This window comes from Narcine bancroftii, chromosome 1 (genome assembly GCF_036971445.1).
Source record: "Narcine bancroftii isolate sNarBan1 chromosome 1, sNarBan1.hap1, whole genome shotgun sequence".
Taxonomy (NCBI): Eukaryota; Metazoa; Chordata; class Chondrichthyes; order Torpediniformes; family Narcinidae; genus Narcine; species Narcine bancroftii.
The window spans coordinates 439,038,747-439,061,720 of record NC_091469.1 but is presented as its reverse complement, the minus strand read 5'-3'; the positions used below and the strand labels follow the sequence as shown (position 1 = coordinate 439,061,720).

The window sequence follows — 22,974 nt, the reverse complement described above, 5'->3', positions numbered from 1 at the left end:
GCTCAGACAGGACAGACAAGAGGGCTTTATACTGAAGCTATATGGGTGGAGCTGAGAAACAGGAAAGGTCTGACCATACCCATGGGTTTGTATTATAGACCACCCAATGGGCAGCAAGAATTCTAGATTCCATGTTGTATGTAATTGGGAAAAAAAAACTGCAAGTAACAATGTTGCCAAAGTAGGTGATTTTAACTTTCCACATATTGACTGGGACTCCCATACTGTAAAACAGTTGGATGGCTTGGAGTTTGTCACATATTCAGGAATATTTTCTAAAGCCCCTTTCACACTTGCCAGTGATTCTAGGAATTGAACGTTAATCGACCTTTAAAGTTACAAGTGTGAAAGCAAAATCTGCTCAACTCCGGCATCAGATGATGTCATCTCACACAGGGGATTGCCGGCCTTGACTCCTAGTACAATCCCCGGCATCTGCAAACGCCGGCATTGAGATTAGGCAAATGTGAAATGGGCAATTGTATTGCAGGCATTTCCTGTTAAAGGAAGAACAGACCAAATGCTGGGGATAAACCCTTGCAATTGTGAGACTTTATTCCCTGGAGCGCAAAAGAATGAGGGGATATTTGATAGAGGTTTACAGTATTATGATGGATAGGTTCAGGGATAAGAGGGGGATAGAGTGATTATGGGTACATTTCAGTGGGTCGAGGGAGAATAATTGTTTGGCACAGACTGAAGGGCCAAAAGGACTGTTTTCCTGTGCTGTAATGTTCCATGGTTTTATGTATAAATATTTGGAATGCATAGTTTTAAATGGCATGCTTCATTGCTCATTGGGATACATGATTTTAAAGAATGTCAGAACAACATTAGAAGAAACTGGGAATTGAAAAGCAGGGAAATAGTAGCCAAAATCTTTTTTTGTGCATTCAGGTGGAAAATAAATGTTTCAATGCAATAATGCACCCAGTTCTCTCATTCTATTTATACTAGTTAAAAATCAAAAAATGTTGAGTTTTAATCCCAGTAGAGTATTTCAAATTACCACATCTAACAACTTGCAATATTTATGCATGTTTTAATGACAGGAAATATTCTGGAATCAATGCAATGACCCATGATCTAGATTTTGCAGATCACTCTGATTTATCTTGAGAATGACTTGTTTCATGTCCAAATTTAAGTCAGAATCTGATTTATTGGCAGTTTTTAAAAAAATATATAGTTATGGAGTAAGGATATTGATCAAAATCCCAATTACTGCTCATTCAATAGGGTACAACAAATTCAGGTTTGTATCTGTCAGACTATTTTGAAAATATATGAAGTTCTTGTTATTTCAAAAGGATGCACCAACATAACTCCCCGTCAAAGTGCAGAGCATGACAAATAGTGCGCTTCTGCATGTCAATTCCCTCCACTTATAATAATAGACATTTATAGGTGAAATCATTACTGGTCCACAATTTTGATTAGAATTTCTTCAAGGAGTAAAATAATAGTTTAAAAATCCAAAGGCATCAATATCTATAATATAAATATTCAAACATTTCTGAGCATGCTTTCAGTTTTAGAATTTCAATTGCTTTATTAAAAAAGACATAATAAGTGAAGCTGTTACTTGGTCCATCATGTCTGTGCTAGATGCAAAGAAAAAATTCTCCAACTCAATCCCACCTTCCAACATCAGGTTCATCGCCCCGCAGATGCTTACATGAAGTACTGTATACATTTACCAGGCATTTCTGCCTCAAGCATCCTTTCTGGGAGAGAGTTCCAGGCTTTCACCACCCTCTGAATGAAAATCTATTTCCTTGTCTTTCCTCTAATCCTACCAACAATTTGGTTAAATCTAAGGTCGTGGTTTTTTAATGGCTCAATTAAGAATAATTGACCTTCCTCTTTAATCCATTTGGGTCATTCATAATTTCAAACATTGCAATCAAGTTATCCTTCAATCTCGTCACTATCAAATAATGCCAGTGTATCCTTTTTGCAATAATTATCCAACGATGGCAGCATTCTCATAAATTTCCTACATGCCATCAAATGTGAATGCATTTTCCCTGTAATCTAACAAGAGTCATATGAAGTACTCAAGCTGTGCCCTACATAATATTACTTTTAACTTAAATTTATTGCTCTTGTATTTTACACTTGAACTAACAGGGTTAGGCAACTTATTTAACTTGTACTGAAATTTTTAAGGTTCTGTAGGTTAAATTCTAGTCTCAATATTCCTGAATACAATACGATGATTTTACTTAATTCTATTATCCTGTTACAACTCCCCAATATCCGGTTCAGTAGCAGAATATCGAACACCATCATGATAAGCACTTGAACACCTCAGGGCTGCATGTTCGGCCTGCTCCTGTTCATGCCACTGACCCACGAATGCAACTTCAGATCCAGCTCCAACAGTCATCAAGTTTGCAGAAGACACAACAGTAGTTGGCCTCATCAGCAGCCATGAGTTGCACTTCAGAGGAGGTGGAAAATCTAATGATATGGTGCAAGAATGAGAACCAAAGTCCCAATGTGGGCAAAAAAAAGGGGATGATTCTTAACTTCAGGGGGAGGAGGGACAGCCACCCTCCACTGCACATTAAAAGCTCAGTAGTGGAGACCAGAGTGCACCAAGTTCCTCAGTGTGTACTTAAGCAGTGATCTATCCTAGTCATACACCACCTCACTTGCCAGGAAAGGGCAACAGTGACTGCACTTTTTGAGAAGACGGAGGTGGGCAAGGATACTGGCCACCATCCTGTCAACTTTCTACAGGAGCTCTATCGAGAACGTCCTGGCCAGAGTGTATTATGGTTTCTGTAGAGGATCTTTCAAAGGCAAACCCACAGGACCATTAGGGCAACAGAGAAAAACACTGGTGTCTCTCACACCGCCCCCCTCCCCCACCCCCCCAACCGCCTTTACCATATTCTATCATTGTTTGAAGAGGGCTCACAAAATCAATGACGATCCCTTCCATCCTGCACATGGCATCTTTCAGCTTCTCCAGTCGGGAAGGAGATGCAGGAGTATCAGAGCCAGAACCACCCCCAGGCTGAGAAACAGCTTCTTCCCACAGGCAGTGAGAATGCTGAATGACTGAAATGAACAAACTCTCTGAGACACTACTATTTATTAAGCAATATTTTTTTTTTTAAGTATATCTACATATGTACTGCAAGTGTATCGTGTGTTTTAAGACTGGATGTGCTTTGCATGTTTTTGCACTGAGGAACGGAGAACGCTGTTTCGTTGGGTTGTACTACCATCCACAGTATTAATCCAGTTTTTTTTTTCCTCTTTCAACTGATGTTGCCCAATTTGCTAGGCATTTCCATTATTCTTCTTTTGTTTTTAGGTCTTAGCAATAACTCAGACCTTTATTTCAGAGTTTGTACAATTTGTGAGTTTGTTCTTTCTCTTTCCTGAACTACCCTTGTTGTTCTACCAACCAGACAGCTACCTAAACTGCAGATTCACCTCAGTCACCCTGGTCTTGTACACTAAAGATATTCACTCTGCCCTGTCCATCTCCCTTCTACCTTCTCTGTAACTTAAAAGTACCTAAATACTTTTGTCACTGACCTGGTTTCTCATTCAATACAGACTGACCGATCTGCTGAGTATTTGAAATGTTCTCAATTTTTAATTTTAGATTTCTACCAACTGCAGTTTTATTTTTGATTTTCAGTGTTTTTATTTCTAAAATGGTCGGAAAATCTTCTACAAATCAAATAATTCAACTGAATCTTTGACAATGGTTTCAATATTAGATAATCAAAACTTAAAGGAAATTGTGGTCAGCGAGGAAGGTTATCAAAGCTCATAGAGGGATCTAATAGGAGAATGGGCCAGAAAGTGGCAGATTGAGTTTAATGCATTCAAATGTGAGGTGATGCATTTTGGAAGGGCAAACCAAGGTAAATGATAAGGCTCGGAGGAGTGCAGAGGAACAGAGGGATCTAGACACATTGTTCCCTGAAGATGGGATGTGGACAGGGTTGTAAAGAAAGCTTTTGGTATCTTAGCCTTTTTAAGTTAAAGTATTGAGTATAGGAGTTGGAATGTTATATTGAAGTTGTTTAAGACATCGGTAAGGCCAAATTTGGAATATTGTGTGCAGTTCTGGGCATCTAACTACAGGAAAGATATCAATAAGATTGAAAGAATGCAGAAAAGATTTACTAGAATGTTGCCAGGTCTTCAGGAGTTGAGTTACAGGTAAAGATTAAATAGGTCGGGACTTTATTCCTTGGACCATAGAAGATTAAGTAGAGATTTGATCAAGGTTTACAAGATTATGAGAAATGGTGGTGGGAGTGTGGAATGAGCTGCAATCTAATGTGGTGAATGTGGGCTCAATCACGTGTTTTAAAAGTAGAATAAAGTACATGAATGTGAAAGGACTGGAGGGTTATGGTATGGGAGCAGGTCAGCGGGACTAGAGAGATGATGGTTAGCACAGACTAGAAGAGCCAAATGGCCTGTGCTGTAGTGTTTGGTGTCTCCCAAACACAGATTCCTGTAGGTCTAATATAATGGCATTTGTGACGCCATTTAAAGTTGAAACATTTCTTAAAATTAACAATGTAAATCTCTCAGCATAGAGTATTTTACCATTTAATGATTTCATATACATGTCATTATGAAGAACTATTAAAATATATTAATACCCAATTAGTGAGGTCTATTACTTCTGTAATTACATGTCAATAGTTGATATGAAAGAGCTCATTATATGCAATTTGTTTCCTAAACTGCAACATTTATGGAAAAACAAAAAAATTCTATTGTACTTTTTAAAACATACAAATACATTGGGATTTTAGTAAATGGATTAAGAATTTGTCAGTGAACTGTAATTATTTCATTTCATTTTCTTAAGCATAGAACAGACATGCCTTTTAAAGGTTATGAAGTTTATCAGTTAATACCACTACTGTGTCACAATCTTTTGATCATTTGTTCTAAATTATCCTGCTCGTTTCCTCACAGGTAATAAATACAAGTGTGATTATTTTTTTCATTATTGAGACCAAAAAAAAATCATAGAGGTTCCCAGTTCTCAAGATCAAGTTTGGAGAAAAAAAAAGCTTTAAACTAAAAAAAAAGGCATCTGAGATTATCTTAGGCAAGTGTAAATGATAGAGGTAAATCTGTCAAATTATTTTAAATTAAACCACAAGAACAAAAGAACAGACTCCCCAAAACATTAATAGCTAAATTTAGGACTGATATCAGGGAGTTTGCTCACAAAATTGATGTGATGAATTGGATTCCAAGAGAGGAAGAAAAGACAGAAGTTCTTTTACCAACCAATAGGTGTTGCAGTGAGAAGGCGGACACTGCTACTTGGGCAAAATGCCCATTCTCTTACACAACCTGCCAAACTCAATACAAATAGCACTATTAAGAAAAAAACCATCTCCGAAATGAAACAGTTATACAAGAGATGCTACCACTTTCTGCATCTTCTCCCAAAGAAAATCTTTGAACACTTTGATATGTTCACATCATAAGGGTGCGTTGACCTCTACCTCACATCTTTCCACCAGGTTAGGGAAAAATTGACTCCAAGTACTAGGTATATTGATTTTCAGATGGATTCAAATTAGTAAGCACTGACCTCTCCAAATTACAACCTCATGGTTTTCTGAATACATTCATCAAGTAGGATAAACCTAGCTTTCATACCAACATCAATATAAAAAAAAGGATTTTCTTCCATTAACATCAAAAGCCAGAGGTAGTCCAGAAAATTCATTGTGTTCCAATCTTTGGCTTGGCTTCGCGGACGAAGATTTATGGAGGGGTAATGTTCCAATAACCTTCACTGAAAAGCAGAGCTGCTAAGCAGGTCTCAAAAGGAAAGCAGGATGTCAGATTTCTCAACTGCAGCTGCTTCTTTTCAGTCCTGTAATTCCCCAGATCTGCACTGCCACTGTTCACCATATGTTTCCTCATCGAAAAACTAGGCACAGGATTTCTGCACAAGAATGTGTTTGATTAAAGTATAAATGGTTATGGCAAGTGAGCATTTGACCATTTTCCCAGAGCACGTTAGAGAACCACTTGGTTTGCCTTGCTCTGCGGACATCGCAGATGACGTATTATGAATACACTATCCAGAGATATTATTACATTGTTATTCCATGAACTATTAAGTATTTGCATTCAATGTGCAAGACCCAGGTAACTTAAAATATTATAAATGTATAATTTAAGGCCATAACTGATGTTCAACCTCATTAGAGCTTTTTCCCCCTTGTCCCAATTTCCTTTACTGTTCCTCATCCTTTTCAAGTTAACCGTACTTTTTCAGGTGTTCTATCACATGCCCTTCTGGTTTCACCCCAATTACATTGTTTGTCATTTTAAACATTATGGTACTGTGAATGAAAATGTGAGATCTAGCATGTTGACAAATATTAATTTTCAAAAGGAAACATTTTTGGACTTTATTCACGATCACTCAAATTTCAATTATCAGAATCATTCATGGCTACAGCATTCTTTATTGCACTTTGAATGGTATTCCTAACTTTCCTTAATATCTAGTTACAATTTGAGAAATCATTCCAGTCACGTTTTATGATCAAACCAAGACCACATCACAATCTACAAATAATGAGTTGCAATTAATTACGATTAGTAAAAAATGGGACTGAAAGCCAATAAGTCCTCAAGATGCCATGGAGAGATTATTGAATAGCAACAGGCCCTTCAGTCTAGGAGTCCATGCTGATCATCACCCATCAATTTTACATCAATTCCACTTTTTTGTTTTCCCCCCAACATTAATCGCACCTCCCATCAGATTCTACCACTCAGTGAAACACTTGCGGCAATTTCACAGTGGCCAATTAACCTCCCAACCTGTGCATCCTTGGAACATGGGATGAAACCAGAGTACATAGAGGAAATGCAGTCCTAAGGAGAACACAAACTCCCATTTCAAAAAAGGTGTTGGCCATTTAAAACTGAGATGAGAAGAAATTTCAGAGGTCAGGAGGCTCCTCATGGGGCAAGCGAGTAGGTATCCCAATCCCCCAAATCAGAGAACAGCAGTCATTCAGAAGAAAGTACAAGAATGTTAACTATCCTTTCCAGAGGGACACCAGCGATTCCTATCTGCCTTAATTACATCATATATTTAGAGTAGTCACACTTTAGCTTCAATTGCCTCACAGGCAATTGAATAGATTGAGGTCAACTCTCATATCTTCTCCAGGAACCAAGGCAAATGTCTTCTCCACCACCCAAGGTTTACTTTCAAGATGTTGAGTTGGCAAGTCACAGGAAGATGCATCAAAGCAGCCTCCCTCACACAACAGACTCTTCAAAGTAAGCAATCAGTCAGGGCTGCAGAAGCCCCAGATTCAAGTAGAGGATGAAGTGCGGCGGGATTAGTTGAATTCTCAGGAGGTACTTCCATTCTCAGTTTGAAGATAAAATGTCTGACCCAGTAGCGAATATAATGCTATCATAGTATATCTGCAGCATTCCATTTTGTCCACCAGGACATTTTTATAGCATTGACTCAAATCCAATACACAGCACATTCATTTTAACTTTAAGAGAGGTGGGTAGGCTCTAAATTCAATCACTGTACCTCAAGATTTTTCTCAAAATATATATATTTTTTTAAAATCACAACACTCAACAGGCATAAGCCGATTCAAAAAGAGTACTATTTAACTGTTAGATTAAATGGAATGAGAAATGACCAAGATGCCAAATATGTAGGTAAATTGTTTTGCTGTTATAGAACCAAAAGAATTACAGTATTTCACAGAAAACAACAAACCCATCCTTCAGAATCACTTTAGAAAATACCACTCTTTTTGTGTTCCAATTTGACTTTCACCCAGGAAGATGGTCTCCGATTTACTTCACCTAAAAAAAGTTTAGACATACATACATGGTAACAGGCTCTTTCAGCTCATGAGTCCATGCTGCCTTATTACACCCAATTGACTTGCAACCCTGGTACTTGTCGAACAGTGGGAGGAAGCGGGAGCAACCAGAGAAAACCCACACAGGCATGGGGAAAATGCACAAACTTCTTAACAGAGAGCCCCAGATTCAAACCCCAGTTACTAGCACCATAACAGCATTGTGCCTACCACTAGACTAACCATGCTGCCCCAAACTTTAACCTGTAAAAACATTTTCTGAGAAGACCACCACAAAAATCATGGAATGTACACATTCAATTACATCTTCGTGATAATCATATCGGAATCACTATCATCCGCATTTCTGTAAAATAATTTGAAGTTGGTTGTCCACAGTTCTGGTTATTTGTCATTATGGAGCTCAGATGAGCGAAGAGCCTGCAGCTTCCCAGTGGGCTTGAGGACCTTCCCACCGCATTTCATCATGAAAACCAGTATCGTGAAATGCTTTCCCAAAAAAAAAACAAAGTGCTATTTGGCCTCTGGCCACAGAGCTGCCAGCTAGCGACAGTCTCAATGAAAACAGAAAATGTTGCAGATTTTACTCTGCTTCAGATTTCCTTCCATTAAAATGCACACGTCATTCATGCCCCATCAGTTCTAGTCACTCTTGCATTTTCTTTGCCACCCTTGTTAACAGACTGCTCCAAAAGGTTCACCACAGCAGCTGGGATATTGTAAGCCTTTTAAGAGCAAAATGTGATCGTATCTTCAATTATATGACCATTTTAGATATAACATTCCATTCAATTTAAGTAGCTAGCTCTTGAACATGGAGATTTGACTAAAGCTGATTAAAATAATAAATTGGAATTCAAATCCTTTTTCTGTCTGCATTTTTCCTGCCAAAATATCTCCTGATGGAATAACTTGTACTTGGCTACAATTTCATAGGCAATTCCTAACTTAGGAGCATGCTAGAGAGGTCATTCTTCTTTGTCAGGACCAGTCTGAGACATGTCATTTAACCATAGGATAAGCTCATTTGCCAAGTTTTTCACCATATCACATGTACAAAGTTTTGCACAAAAGGAAGTCAATACAGCAATTGTGAAATTGTGAAACAACATTGAAAAGGTGATTAAAACAACACAAATCACCTAACTCATGAAAAAATAATGGAAGGCATTGTGCATTATTCAAAAGTTACACCAAACATCAATTTCAGGCACACACACTGCAAACTGATTTCATAATTTTAGCTCCGATTTCTAGTTTTCTTTCACTTGTACAGTGACATGGGCACACTAAAAATGCTGCCTGGCTGAGGTTCAGTGCACAAGAATGGAAGCATTCAATGCAGCAGAAATCTCCACAGGACACCATTTGTGTTATCTCGACTCCTCATGAACTGGCATGAAAATGTAACTATGTCAAGTTTCCAATTAAGGTCATGACATAGAATGGCACTGACAACAGAATGGCAAAATACTTGGGATCCAAAAATGAAACTGATTGGATAATTGAGAAGGTCAAGAGGCAGCACTGAAGAGATAAATAGTAGAGAAAACAAAAGCGCAAAGCTTCACTCGCGAAGCTGCAAGGGTCAGCTACTGCATCTGGTGCTCCTATTGTGGCCTCACCTACATTGGAGACTGGACGCAGACTGGGAGATCGCTTCATTACCTTCGCTGTATCTGCCACAATAACAGAGATCTCACAGTGGCCATCCATTTCAATTCCCTGCCCCATTCCCATGCTGTCATATCTGTCCATGGTCTCATGCACAGCCAGACTGAAACCACCCACAAACTGGAGGAACAACACCATTTGGGCACCCTTCAACAAAATGGCATTAACATCAACTTCTTTGGTTCTGGTCTCTTCCTCTATCCATGTCTCCCTACATCCCCAGCTACTCCTTCGCCCCTCCACTTCTCCTCCAGCTCTTTCCACCCCACTTCCCTCTTCTCCTCTCCACCATGCTCTCACCCCTTCCCACCACGCTCTCACTTCATCTCCTCATTCACAATCCACGCAACCCCCCCATCCCAATCAATTTTCATCTTTCCTCTCCTGTCCTCCTTTCCTTGTCCATTTATGGTCTTTTGCCTGTTGGCCTGTCCTCCACCCCCTGTGCTGATGGCTGGCCTCACCACTCAGCTCCACCCCCATCTGCTCACATATAATCCTGGTTTCCTGCCTAAACCCAGAAAACTTCTGAAGATACTGTGAGACCCTACCCTTAGTTATAAGATAATAACAGTGTTTGTTCTCCCTCCAGTTGTGAGAGCTTTTATTCATGCTATAATTTTATTAGCTTATTCCCTAATGACGAAAGTGCTGCTCAAGCCAGATATACAACTGGTAGACCCTCTATCCCCAACGCAGCTGAGGAGTTCACATACTGGCTACACTGCTTCCAGGCCTACCTGAGACTAGAGACGTCTTCCACACAGATGAACTCTGGAGGTCCGCACTCATTTCGAGCGCAGGAACAGAATGGTATGCAGTCATCAGGGACTGCTCTATGTATGACGCTGCTATCAAGGCGTTGAAGGCTAGGTACTTGAAGTTGCAGAACTAGGTCCTAGCAAGACACCAACTCACTCTACATCACCAGCGGCCAGAAGAGACCATCAATGACTACCTGTTGGTTCTGTTGATGCTTGCCAAGAAGTGCAGATACGAAGCAGCTACGAGCCGCATCCATGAAGAAGAATAGATCCAGGACACTAGTCACAGGAGTCCACTCGAGGTACATGAGGCAGCAACTACTCGAGTCAGGTAACAATGACCTGGCTAGCCATGTGGAGCTGGCCAAATAGCTGGAACAGGCCAAGTTCAAGAATGCTGACCTTGAAGCCAGTGAACTTGCCCACCCAGCTGAGCCCTTCGAAGAACCAGCTGCTCCCACTACGCCTGCCCTAACGTCTGCCATTTCCCATGCCAGGGTGTGCTTTTTCTGCGGGAAGAGCCAGCATCCCCAAACTCATTGCCCAGCAAAAGATTAAGTGTGTTCCAGCTGTGCCAAGAAAGGAATTGAATGAGGGTTTGCCGTGAGAGGGGAAGCCCAGGGAAGTCCATGGCCTGCACCTCTCCTGGATCTGATTTCAGCCCCAAGCCATCTGCTCCGAATTCACCCAAACCCTCCTGCTGTGTGACACGCCGACAGAGGGTGGTGATGAGGAAACAGCACAAAAAAGCTTGGCAGCCCTCTTGCAGCAACCAGAATTCAAACCCGGTGCCATCATTGTTGGAGGACAGCCATCTTGCTATGCCACAAGGTCAACATCATCTTACTCATGCAGGGCAACCCAGGACGGTGGGGGCCACTTGAGTGAGGAGCATGAAGTCTCTGGGGACCTAAACTCGACGGTCATAGATGAGGACAGATTTCACCAGCTCAATAACTCTATAGTATCTGTGAAGATAAACTAAATTCCACTAAATACCTAACCGACACAGGCTCTACTGAAAGCTTCATAGACTCACAGACTGTGAAATACATATTTCTCACGTCTCATTCACATTCTACGTGTTCAACAACATTGTATAGTACATCTGTTGTTTTGGGGGTGGGGGGGGGTGGTGGTGGGATGTTCCATAAATTTCACTATTATATTCTTGATGAATTGTGTGGTCTGCTGCTGTTACTGTTCGTTCTGGATTTCCTGTGTCACCTTAAAAGCGTGACCTTGGAGTATTCTGGTCGCCTCCCTGCTGTTACGGTTCAGAACGGAGGGCCCCCAAAATCAAAATCCACATGCAGCTTCTCCACACTGAAAATCAACCCCCCCTCCTCTCTTCCCAAATCTGTCCCCAGACTGCAAGCCCATTGCTACTAAGAGCAGGAGGTACAATGCAGCAGACCTAGAGTTTATAAAGTCGGAGACTCAACGTCTGCTGAATGAAGGCATCATCGAACCTAGCACCAGCCCGTGGAGAGGACAAGTGGTAGTGGTAAGAGGAGAAAACAAGTCCAGAATAGTAATTGACTATAGCCAAACTATTAATCGTGCACACTCCTTGACACATACTCCCTCCCTGAAATTTCAGACATGGTGAATGATATTGTGCAGTACAAGGTCTATTCAACCATGGACCTGAAAGATGCCTATCACCAGCTGCTAATCTGTTCCAAGGACCATCCATACATGGCATTTGAGGCTAATGGTTGTCTCCATCAATTCCAGAGGGTCCCTTTCGGTATTACTGATGGGGTTTCGATCTTCCAGAGGCATATGGACAGAATGGTGGACGGGTATGGGTTAAAGGCTACGTTCCCCTACCTTGATAACATCACCATAACATAACATAACATAACAATTACAGCACGGAAACAGGCCATTAGGCCCTTCTAGTCTGCACCGAACCAAACACCCCTTTCTAGTCCCACCTCCCTGCACAATGCCCATAACCCTCCATCTTCTTCTCATCCATATATCTGTCCAACCTTTTCTTAAATAATACAATTGACTCCGCCGCCACTATTTCTCCCGGAAGATGATTCCACACAGCTACCACTCTCTGAGTAAAGAAGTTCCCCCTCATGTTACCTCTAAACCTCTGCCCCTTAATTCTTAACTCATGTCCTCTTGTTTTAATCTTTCCTCCTCTTAACGGAAATAGTCTATCCACATCCATTCTGTCTATCCCTTTCATAATCTTAAATACTTCTATCAAATCCCCTCTCAACCTTCTACGCTCCAAAGAATAAAGACCCAATCTGTCCAATCTCTCCCCATACTCCAGATGCTTAAACCCAGGCAACATTCTGGTAAACCTTCTCTGCACTCTCTCCACTCTGTTTATATCCTTCCTATAATTAGGCGACCAGAACTGCACACAGAACTCCAAATTAGGCCGCACCAACGTCTTATACAATCTCAACATCACCTTCCAACTCCTATATTCCATGCAATGATTGATAAAGGCCAGCATACTAAAAGCCTTTTTCACCACCCTATTCACGTGAGTTTCTACCTTCAGGGAACGATGTACCGTTACTCCTAAATCTTTCTGCTCTTCTGTATTCCTCAATGCTCTCCCATTTACCACATATGTCCTATTCTGATTCTTCTTACCAAAATGAAGCACCTCACACTTATCAGCATTAAATTCCATCTGCCATTTTTCAGCCCACTTTTCTAAGCAGCCCAAATCCCTCTGCAATCCTTGAAAACCTTCTTCATTATCCACTATTCCACCTATCTTAGTATCGTCTGCATATTTACTAATCCAATTCACCACTCCATCATCTAGATCATTAATGTATATAACGAACAACAATGGGCCCAATACAGATCCTTGAGGCACACCACTGGTCACCGGCCTCCAACCTGACAGACAATTATCCACTACCACTCTCTGGCCTCTCCCATTCAGCCAATGTTCAATCCATTTGACTATCTTAAAATTTATACCTAAAGACTGCACATTCCTAACTAACCTTCCATGTGGTACCTTATCGAAGGCCTTACTGAAGTCCATATAGACAACATCCACTGCGCTACCCTCATCCACATTCCTAGTCACCTCTTCAAAAAATTCAATCAGATTGGTCAAACATGACCTTCCTCCCACAAATCCATGTTGAGTGCTCCTGATCAGACCCTGTCTATCCAGATGTTTATAAGTACTATCTCTAAGAATTTTCTCCATTAATTTACCTACCACAGACGTCAAACTTACAGGCCGATAGTTGCCAGGCTTCCTCCTTGAACCCTTTTTAAATAACGGAACCACATGCGCAATGCGCCAATCCTCCAGCACTATCCCCATATCTAATGACATTTGGAAAATTACCGCCAGTGCCTCTGCTATTTCCTCCTTCACTTCTCTCAATGTCCTGGGGAAGATCCCGTCTGGTCCCGGAGACTTATCCACCTTTATATTCTTCAAAAGCCTTAAAACTACACCTTTTGTAATCTCTATATTCCCCATATTTACCCAATTTGCTTTTTTTATCCCACATCTCCCAATATCCTTCTCCTTAGTGAATACCGAAGAAAAGAAACTGTTCAATATCTCCCCCATTTCTCTAGGCTCCACACACAGTTTTCCACTCTGATTTTCTAAGGGACCAATTTTGTCTCTAGCTTTCCTCTTACCATTAACATATTTGTAGAACTCTTTTGGATTAGTTTTCACCCTGCTTGGCCACAACTTGGAAGACCATGACGCCAACCTCCAGAGTTATTTCCACATGGCATAAGCCCTGAACCTCACTTATAACTCTGACAAGTGCGTGTTCAGGACTAAACGGCTGGTTATCCTTGGCCATGTGGTGGAAAATGGCATCATTGGTCTCAATCCTGATAGAGCCCCCTGTTAGAGATCCCCATTCACAGGACCACAAAGGCTTTGAGGAAATGCCTGGGGTTTTTCCCTCACATTACGCCCAGTGGATCCCTCAATATGCTGATAAGGTTCACTCTCTCTTAAAAGCCACCAATTTCCCCCTCTCGGCTGAAGACCAAATGACTTTTAACTATCTCTGGAACCACATTGTGAAAGCCGCCGTGCACGTGGTGGACAAGAATGTACCTTTCTGAGTGGAAAGCGATGTTTCGGACTTAGCTCTGGCCGCTACCCACAACCAGGCAGGCAGGTTGCATTTTTTTTCCATCATGGATGTTACAAAGCCATGAGCTTCAGAACCCATCGGTGGAAAAGGAGGCTCAAGTCATTGTAGAAGCCATGAGGCAGTGGAGACACTACATGTCTGGTAGAAGATTTATGCTCCTCACTGGCCAGCGTTTGGTCGCATTCAATATTCAATAATGTCAAGAGCAGAAAAATTGCTAGGTGGAGGATCGAGTGCTCCACCTACAATTATAACATTGCTGCCAGGAACCCTTAATGACCCTCCAGATGCCTTATCCAGAGGAAGCTGTGCCTCAGCACACATACCAGCCAACTGCACTCTATGCATAATGAGCTCTGCCATCCAGGGATCACCCACATGGCTCATTATGTCAAGAGGCGCAATTTGCCCTACTCCATGGAAGATGTCAGGGAAATGAATAGGTCTTGCAGGTCTGCTTGGTGTGTAAACCACACTTCTAATGCCCCACAAAGGTATACCTGATCAAGTCATCCAGGCCCTTTGAATGGCTCCATGTCGATTTTAAGGGAACTCTCCCCTCCACAAAGGGGAACACCTTTCTGTCATTGACAAGAATTCCTGCTTCCCATTCGCCATTCTATGCCCAGACCCATCCACCTCGTCAGTTATGAAGGCCCTAGACTCCATTTTCTGACAAAAGGCAAAGGAGGAAAAACCCAACACCCAACCCCAACCAACCAATTTTCCCCTGCAACCGCTGCAACCGTGTCTGCCTGTCCCGCATCGGACTTGTCAGCCACAAACGAGCCTGCAGCTGACGTGGACTTTTTACCCCCTCCATAAATCTTCGTCCGCGAAGCCAAGCCAAAGAAGAGACTCCATTTTCACTCTGTTCAGGTATCCCAGCTACATTGATAGCAACCAGGGCTCATCCTTTATGAGTGATGAGCTGCATCAGTACCTGCTGCTGAGGGGCATCACATCCAATAGGACTACTATCTACAACCCCTGGGGGAACGGGCAGGTTGAAAGGAGAATGCCACAGCCTGGAAGGCTATCAAATTGGCCCTGAAGTCAAAAGGCCTTCCAGACACGCTCTGACAGGAAGTCCTCCCTGTGGTACTCCATTTCATCTAGTCGCTACTATGTACTGCAACCAACGCTACTCTTCATGAGCTTCTATTCACTTTCAAAAGAAGGTCGGCCTTGGGAACTACACTCCCATTCTGGCTCATTACTCCTCGTCCAGTCCTTCTTAGGGAGCACATGAGGAGAAGCGTGAAACTCCTCCACGTCAATCCCACGTACACCTACATGGAGTACCTGGTTGTTCGGGAGGACACAGTCTCCATCAGGGACCTGGCACCCACCGGAACAGAGGATCCGTTGCCTCAGGTCCTCTGCAAGCCATGAAGCTCATTCTCACCTCCCCCAGGGCCTCAGAGGGATCCAGTTCAGGAGGAAAGTGCAGCCCCCTCCATCATCAAGCCGGAGAGCCAGCCCACCTCTCCTCCTTCACAAGGGGACCGGGAGACCCAAAGAGTCCAAGGCCCCCCAGTACTAAGACATTCCTCCAGGAACTCCAGACCACTTAAATTTGTAAATAACTGTATATTTTTTACCTCTTGTTTCTGAACCCATGTTCTCTGTCTTCATTCACAGACTTTAAATTCTGCAGGATGGTGTGAATGCAGTAAACTGGGATTCACTGGTTATGGTGTTGTACTCACATATAACCCTGGTTTTCCATCTAAACCTAGAACCCTTCTAAAGACCCTACCCTTGGTTATCAGCTAATAAAAACATTTGTTCTCCCTCCAGTTGTGAAAGCTTTTATTCACGTTACACCATGCCTTTTTTCCCTCCTCCCACAGTGTTTTTATCCATGTGCCTGCCTGAGTTTTGCTCATACCTTGAAGAGCTCAGACACAAAACATTGGTCATATATCTTTACCTCTTATGGGTGCTGCAAGAACTGCCGAGTTCCTCCAGCATTTCTGTGTTTTTACTACAATTGCAATGTCTGCAGTCTATCGTGCAGTACCTCTTTTCCACCCCTCCCTCCCACCCACCCAAATCAGGTGACTGCCTGGACTTATTGTCCATAGTTTGAAAATAATTTCAGCTGTGGGTAGAGGCAGTGTAGTTAATCTTCCATATCCAGGAGGTGTCCTGAAGGGCATAGTTTGGCCTCAATGGCAAGTCACATCAAGCAGTGTTGCGCTGAGGCTTGGAATGCCTCACATCCTCTCTAAATCTCAAATCCCTTACCGTGAATCTATGCCTTTCAACTTGTAGCCAGTCAGCACCTTAGAACACAGACCTGGGAATCATGGGTAGGCTGCTTAGCTGACCTTAGACAACTACAAGATCCAAATACACAAAACTAGCCGGGCCAGATATTCAGTCTGAGCTGTGGACAATTAGGAGATTGAAGATGTTGGAATCTACTCACAAGTAGGAGAATGAGGGCAAGAATAGGTGTTAATGACCATAAAGTACACCATGACCATAAAGTACACCATGGATAAGCAATTAATTATGTATTTGTCCAGGGAAAGAGAAACCTGTGAACAAGAAGTCTGCAGGTCGAGTTTATTGACACCTTATTGCACAAGTCCAACCCCACAAAACCACATTCTTCGGTCCTCTGTCGAGCATGCAGAAGATGCACAACCAAACAACACAAATACCTATGCAAAACAAGTACTCATATACCTGTATACAATAAATAAAAAAATATTGTTTCATGGATGGTTAGTGTAAGCAGCTCCTTTGGTCTCACTGTAACTCAGTCTGGTGGTCGCTGGCTCTGATACTCCTTTATCACTTCCATCATGGGAACAGCTGAAAGATGCTATGTGCAAAGTGGAAGGAGTCCTCAATGATTTTGCGCGCCCACTTCAGACAACGATTCTGGTAAATGCCAGGGAACTAGTACAGTACCTAAACGTGCGGGAGGAATGGCAGGCTGTTGAGCATCCATGAAAAGGAATACACAAACTGAGTTAAACAGGAAAGTTTATAGACACTGGAATTTTAGCGCAATACACAAAAGTGATGGAAAAACTCAGTAGGTCACGCAGCATCCAGAAAAGGGCAACTAATGTTTTGGGCATGAGCCCTTACCTTGATGAAGGACTCAGGCCCAAAATGTTGGCTACAGTTTTCCTGGATGTTGCGTGACCTGCTGAGTCTCTCCAATACTTTTGCATATTGCAATGCACAAATTGAAGAATGGCTCAAGCCTGAAACGTCGACTGCCTGTTGCTTTCCATTGATACTATGTGACCTGCTGAGTTCCTCAGCACTTTTATGAACTGTAGTAGAGGACACTGAAAAGAACCTCGGTTTCCCATCCCTACTACCTCATTTGAAGGGTTTCATTTGAAGCTTCCCCCAAATTCATGATCCTCCAAAGTAATTAACAGTCGATTCCCATCTGGTCTTCCAATTAGTTAAGCTTTCAGGAAGGTCAGGGCAGGGGCATAACTAACATTCTCCAGCAAGCCAGATCAGCAATAACTCCACCATCAGTGAAGAAATTACAGCAGCCAGCAAAGGTCCACTGCCAGCAAGGGTCTACTCTGAGGGCTCCAACCATGGGATGGCATCAACACAACCCGAAGGAGAAGAACCTTTGTGAAGGGCAGAGAAACTTTCAATGATGGCTGTGACCAACCCCAAGTGGTGCGAGAGCTCCAAGATAAATATTGCAGAATTAAATGTGGGTGCCTGTGTGAACAAGAGAGACTTCAGATGCTAGGAGACAGGAGCAGAACTAAATGCTCTTGGAATTGAGTGGGGCAGGCAGCAACCGTGGAAGGCAACAGTTAATACTTTGGGCGAAGACCCTTCAAGTCTGACCTGCTGAGTTCCTCCAGAACGTTGTGTCTCAATGATGTCTGCGTCCAAAACTGCATTTGCCCAAGGAACCAGCTTGTATGGCATTTGAGTCAAATAAATTTAAAAGGATACCTGTCAGCAATCAACTCTGATCAGAAATTTTAAAAAAATTTTGTTTTAAAATACTTTAAAAAAAAAATTCATAAAACAATAATGCGATGCAACCCAGTGCACAAGATGGCCGGTGAATGGAGCTACCGTGCAGACCCCTCGGGGGCCAACAATCTTTTCTCCAGGTGACAACTCAAATGGCAGTAAACAATAAACAACGGTGGGAACACCAACCAATCAGAGGCCAGCGCAGCTGTGACCTCACTCCTGTCATCTGCACCGGGGTTAGAATAATAAGCAGAGCTGCCAGTGCAATAAACCAGACTGACTTCTTGGGTGTGTATCTTCTTTCCACACTTCACCATAGCGCGCACGCCATATTGGTGACCCCGGCAGGTCCAACTCCCAGTTGATCAGAACAGGCAGCTCTTCATATGGTTTCGTTGAAGCTGCCTACGTTCTGGGCATCGCAGCCACACATGGTTCAAACAGGCCGAGCTCCAGTTCCACCTCCAACAGATCACCACCAATGACACGCTACTACTACGTGGTGAGCTCGCTCGACCAGGACATGGCAGCAAGAGTAGTCAATTTCCTGCAGCAGCCTCCGGAGCAAGGGAAATACGATACTCTCAAGGAGCGATTAACCTGTACCTTCAGGCTCTCATGGCCAGATTGTTGCATATGGACGAATTGGGAGACAGGACCCCATCCACCCTCATGAGCGAAATGCTGACCCTTGCTGAGAGACACAGGCCTTTGAGCAGATTTTTCTGGAGCAGCTGCCTGAGGATAACCAACTCTTGCTCACCGATGAGAACTTCAGCGACTCCAGGAAAGTCGCAGCCCAGGCAGACGTGCTCTGGAGAGCGAAGAAAGAAAATGGCACGTTCGTATGGTGGAGCAGATCACTAGGCCCCACACACAGCAGGAAACAAGGCCATAGCAAGTGGACCCCTACCCACCCAAAAGTACTGTTGCCATCACCAATGATGGGGTGTGGGGGCCCATCAATGCCACCCACCCTGCATGTTTCAGGGAAACGCTATGTCCAACTGTCGTTAATGGTTGTGCCAGCTGGCCAACGTGACAGCCTCCTCCACATGTAGGACTCACTGTCCAGAAGGCATTTCCTCATTGACAGTGATGCTAAAACAAGTGTCCTCTCCCCCACCACTCCCCACCCTACAACTCTCTGAATGGCAAGCCAGGCCTGGCACTGAGGGCAGCGAACAGCTCCACCATACGAACTTTCAGCACCCACACAATTCCTCCTCCACTTCGGCAGCATCTGGTTCATGTGGACATTCACAATTGAGGCAGTGGCACAACCGGTCCTGGGAGCAGACTTCTTGAGAGCCCACTGCCAGATGGTGGACCTTCAAGGGAGGTCAGGACTTCCCCATCTCGACTTCGTTACTTTGTCCGACAACACATTTACATGGATCCAAGTGGTGTTCCCTTCAATCGTGGTGCCACAGTTTTCTCCGCCAAACCGGAGCACGGGGTAAGGAACCACTCTCACTGAGGGCCCCCTGCTCTACATCAGGGCGCGCCACCTTGCCCCAGCACTACCACCCCCCCCCCCACCCCGGCAAGGATGCTTACCCTCGCCAAGGAGCAGTTTTTTAAAAAATGGAAGAGCTGGGGATAGTGTGGCATTCCGACAGCCCCTGGGCCTCCCCCCTGTACCAAAGGCAGCAGGAGGGTGGAGGCCATGTGCTGATGATCGTTGCCTCAGCGAAGCCACCACACAAGACAGATACCCCATGCCTTATATCCAAGATTTTACCACTAACTTACAAGGGACATGGGTATTTTCAAAAGTCGACCTCATCAGGGGTTATCACCAGATCCCAGTTCATCCTGATGACATCCCTAAAACCTCCATCTCTAACCCTTTTGGATTTTGAGTTTCTGAGAATGCCCTTTGGATTTAAAAATACAGCCCAGACCTTCCATAGGCTGATGCATGTGGTGTTCATCTATTTGGATAATATTCTCATCGCCAGCCACAATCACAGAGCATGCGGCCCATCTAAGGTGACTGTGAGCCTGGCTGAAGGAATTTGGACTATAAACCCTGCAAAGTGCCAGTTCGGGCTGGAAACAATCGACTTCCTGGGGCATCAAATCACCAGGGACGGAGCGAAACCCCTGCCCGAAAAATTGGAGGCTGTTAGGCACTTCAAGCCTCGCATAGCAAAGGGGCTGGCTGAATTTGCCAGTATGATTAATTTTTATCACCGATTCATACCGTCCCCTTTTCAGACTCATGGCGGAGAAAGATAAAGACATTACCTGGGACAATGAGGCCTCAGAGGCAATCCAGAAGGCCAAGGACATTGGCCAATGCCACACTTCTAGTACACCGCAGGCCAGAGGCGCCAACTGCTCTCACAATAAATGCCTCCAGCACAGTGGTAGGGGGCATATTGGAACAATTCATTGAAGGGCTGTCACAGCCCCAGCCTCCTTTAGCAGGCACCTCCAGCCACCCGAAATCAAATACAGTGCCTTTGACTGTAAACCAGGGGTGTCAAACTCAAATTCACAGAGGGCCAAAATTAAAAACTTGGACTAAGTCGAGGGCCGAACTAAATATTTATTGAAAATTTTCAACAACATCTGCATGTTTTCTCTTCTTTCAACATATGTAATGTTAAACTTTTTCTTATTAAAATAAATGTTTAATAATAGTTTTGGATAAACTCTTTCCAGAAGCATTAACAAATGAGAAATAAAATATTCAATAAATAATATTTCTCTAAAGAGGATTTGTCAAATGTTGCTAGTGTGCTGTCGAATAGTAAAATCTGAGGGCTATTGAGAATGTGGGAGAATAACATGATTTCTGAAACAATCAAATGGGTGACTGATTGTGGGCATGAACTCTAGCAGGGTTATTTGCCATGCCCTTTTTCCATTGGTACAGATATCCTTTGATTTACACACTTTTCAAGTTTTATGCCTAATGAGCTTGTATCCAGGTGCAGGACCATTTTTAACCAGGAATATATTTATCACTGTGACATGAAACTATTGGAAGATCGTTTTATCCTGAGATTAAAGTTCATAATACTTACTCAGGCCTGTGTGCGGGAGGGCGGGGTTTGCGGGCAATCGGGTTGGACAACGACAGTGCGGGGGCATCGGCTCTCGCTGTAGGGTGGCATCTCGGCGGATCAGCGGCCCCGTCACCGTGAGTCGCGGGTCGGCCTGCGGCAGGGAGGGGGAGTGGGCAACAGTCCTGGCGAGGCCAGGCCCCCCCTGAGTTTCTCCCGGAACCCCCTTGACCTGCTGAGTTTCTCCCGGATCCCCCTTTGACCTGCTGAGTTTCTCCCGCATCCCCCTTTGACCTGCTGAGTTTCTCCCGCATCCCCCTTTGACCTGCTGAGTTTCTCCCGCATCCCCCTTTCACCTGCTGAGTTTCTCCCGCATCCCCCTTTCACCTGCTGAGTTTCTCCCGCATCCCCCTTTCACCTGCTGAGTTTCTCCCGCATCCCCCTTTCACCTGCTGAGTTTCTCCCGGACCCCCCTTGACCTGCTGAGTTTCTCCCGGACCTCCCTTGACCTGCTGAGTTTCTCCCGGACCTCCCTTGACTTGCTGAGTTTCTCCCGGACCCCCCTTGACCTGCTGAGTTTCTCCAAGACCCCCTTTTCTTTCCGTGCCAGTGTCCCAGAACCTTTCCAGGGCAGTCTCCGCACTCAGGACCGCGCTGGGATCCCAGTCAGCGGTGGAGGAGCAGGTGAGCGCGGCTAATCCCGATCCAGCCTACGCCACTCCCGAGATTGGCAGGGGGTTCCACCCTACCTGCCCGACCAGCCTCGCTCTCCATGTGTACTCCGGGCACCCGCCGCTGGTCCGGTGGGAAGGCGCAGGGCGGCCGGCGCCCCCATCGCCCGGCAGGGAGCCCCAATCTTCCCTCCGGCGTCCTGACTCCATCTGCAGCTCCAAGAAATGCTGTGCCACTGGGGTTCCGGGCGCTGGGAAGCGGCCTTGGCTTCCCTTGACACCAGCCAGGCCGCGCTGCGGTGGGGGGGTGGGAGGGGGGGACACGACAGCGTGTTTATAAAACCACCCACCACTACTTTTCAAGGACCAGGATTTTTCTCTCTCTCTCTCACCCTGGGACACAGCGGTTACTGTGCATGCGCTATACTGGCGCGGCGGCCAGCGGGCCACCTCTATTACATTTTTGATATGATCTTGGGGGCCAAATATAATTCGGGCCCGAGTTTGACATGTGTGCTGTAAACTATTGTTGCAGTAACTGACAGACAAGCACTTCAAGTATTTTTTGGAAGGAAAACAATCCAGGGTCTTCACAGACCATAAACCATTAACCTTTGCCTTCCACAAAGTGTTAGGCCCATGGTCAGCCAGGCAGCAGCGACGCCTCTCACATGCATCAGAGTTCACCACGAACATTCAACACATTGCGTGTAAAACCAACATGGTGGCCAACACACTTTCCCACCCTGCAAACGAGTCAGTCTAGGCCCTGTCTCAGGGAATAGACTATTCAGCCCTAGCCAGGGCACATGGAGACATCAGGTTTTCGATGCAGCACA

At 44.1% G+C, this 22,974-nt stretch overlaps 1 protein-coding gene across 5 annotated transcripts in view; it reads right to left on the bottom strand.

Moving 5' to 3' along the window:
- cdk14 (cyclin dependent kinase 14) overlaps positions 1–22,974 on the bottom strand; it is a 776,693-nt gene that overhangs the window by 438,127 nt on the left and 315,592 nt on the right. The gene's annotated exons all lie outside the window — the stretch shown is intronic.